Raw genomic sequence first — 2,626 nt, 5'->3', positions numbered from 1 at the left:
TGGCTGCATCCATGGACTGAAACATAATGACAGTTACAACGATGGCACAAAACTGGGCAGTGTTTTCTTCTGTTGTCTGATTTTGTTAAGAGTTGGGATCAACTCAACGCCACCTCGCAACCACTACCACCACCAGCACCACCAGAGCACATTATAATGGCTCCAACAAGCTCTTTTATGAATGACTGAATATGCATTCCCAGTAAAACAGCATGAGAGAACTTCCATACAGCCTTCAGCACCTGCATGAGATCTGAAGGATGAAGAAGAATCACCCAGTAAAGTATTGGCAAACACGTAACAACCTGCATCTCACCATCAAATAGCTAATGTTGGAAATCCTGGAGAATTAGAGTCACCAGGGCAAACCATGCCCAGTAACTATCTAAAAACTACTTGCTTCACATGAGAGTACACGGTGGCTGAACCTCAGAGAATACTTCTGACTATGATTAAATGTTGACAAGGACAAGCACTGAGCCGGGTCCAACCGCTTCCAAAATGGGGGGACACACATTCGCCAAGAACCAAAGAATTCAAAACAAACAGAAGGAAAAGAAAAGAAAACCAAGTCAAAGCACCTCCCACCCCCACCACCAAGTTGTTCTCGTTTGGACATACAATGAGACTAGCATTCAGGATTCCTGGACTCTCTTTTTTAGTGTTTGGATTGGCTCATCACCAAGGCAATGGAATAGCATTTTCAAAGTGCCTGGGAGTTTGCTGAAGATCTCTTATCTCTTCTCCGATACTTTCACTTCCTTCAAGTTAAAGCAGTTAGAGACTCCCTTGGAAAGATCAGAGAAGTATTCTCAGGGCATCTAAATTAAGGTCTCTTCAAGAAACCCAACAAAGTTGTCATCTCCCAGGGCAATACACACACATGCGTGTGTATATATGTGTATATATATATATATATATATACACACATACATACATACATAAATATACAATGCATATACATACACACACACACGCATATACGGATCCAGGTGTGTTAGTTGCTTTTGAAGAAATTTGAGAAGTGACCTGTAGGTTTCAGTTCTGACACAAAAAGCACTTTATGTTCCTTGTTGGCAAGTATTTACAGCCCTGGGTGGGAAACATCTGGTTTGAACCAGAAGGTGGGTGATTCGCTCACAACGGATTGGGCCAATAAATACAGCTTTGCCTCATGGTCTTGTATCTGGCCCCATCGTGCCAACTCCTGTCTGCAAAGTCATTCTTCCCTGCCAGAATTCAATAGGTTAATGTCAGCAGCCGGCAGAGGTTTGCCTGTGGTTACTGTGTCACATGGTGACCCAAGCACAAGGCTGTCAGAAAGGGGAGCTCAGTTTGTCTGAGGGGCTGGAGACTTGGTTTGGCAGGCAGGGTGCCAAGTGGCCTTGGTCCAGGGCCACGATCAAAGGCTCAGGGAACAGAACAAACAGGAGACATTGATACAGAGAAAAGAAGACCACAACTACCATTTGTTGAGCACTTAGGCTGTGGCGAGTCTTCAAGGTCCCTTCTCTTTTGATCCCAGCAAGAGCCCCATTTTACAGAAAGAACCAGGAACAAGACAGATAGCAAAGGCCCAGAAGACAAGGCAGTTGGAATTAGTTGCCAAGAAAAACTTAGGAACCTGAATTCTTTACAGCCAGGTGATGAGGATTTAGATTGGTGTCTACCTAACCCTATCTCTTCAGCTGACTCCTATCCTGGGCCAGCTCTGCCTGTCACCTCTCCAGGTAGCTGGCAAAGGCACAGAGCTGGTTTGGCAGGACCTGGGACTAACAAAAGGGATGGCCCGGTGCCTGTCGTAGATTCCTTCGAAGAAGTTAATGGCTGCGTGCCATCCACCCATGCTAGCACGCTGGTGGGAGAAAATTTAAAACTTGCGAACACCAAGCTTAGCACCTGCTTTTGAGCTCTGTTTGTAGGTCTGTAATCAATGATGGTCATTTCCGTGTTTGAAACTAAGCTGTTGGGCCATCCTTCGTTACCCGTGGGTCATTGGAAATATGCTTGAATTTCCTTCGCAGGACAACCCCTGCAGAGGGATGCTGACAACTGCAATCAAGGCCCATGCCCTTCTTAAACTAGCACACAATAGAAGTCACAACCGAACTCTGATGCAGGAACCACCTACACAGTCTCCCCGGACAGACAACATTCCCGCTCATTGGTTCTGGAGGCAAAACCATCCTGGGCCCCATGAGAATTTAGCCAAGAAGGGAGCTGTAGTGCCGCATGCTGCCACTAGGGGATAGAACTCCCACACGCACGAAAAACAAGCATCGGTCACTTGCAGATCGCAGCAAAGGCCAAATTCTTGAAAAAGAGTTCCACTCGGCAGGATGCTTTAAGGGGCTAAAGAGTCTCCTTCAAGATAATCTGCCTCAGAGCGGTCCATTAGCACTGGGTTGGGCTGGGGCACCCCAGCGGAGGGGCTTGGACAAGAATCTCGAGTGATGACAACGGGGTTGCAATCCCAGCTGCGTTAAATGACCAGCATATCATGATTGCCTTTTCACGCAAACAGCAATGACACAAACCTCACGGGCTTACAGCCCTCTCGTTAGTGTAATAAAACAATGACCCAATGCTTTTTGAGGACAGAGGCAGCGCATAGGATGACTGGCTG

The sequence above is a fragment of the Echinops telfairi genome, unplaced genomic scaffold (genome assembly GCF_000313985.2).
Source record: "Echinops telfairi isolate 266 unplaced genomic scaffold, ASM31398v2 ScPeMD7_7427;HRSCAF=8465, whole genome shotgun sequence".
Lineage (NCBI taxonomy): Eukaryota > Metazoa > Chordata > Mammalia > Afrosoricida > Tenrecidae > Echinops > Echinops telfairi.
Note: the sequence above shows the minus strand (reverse complement) of the source record.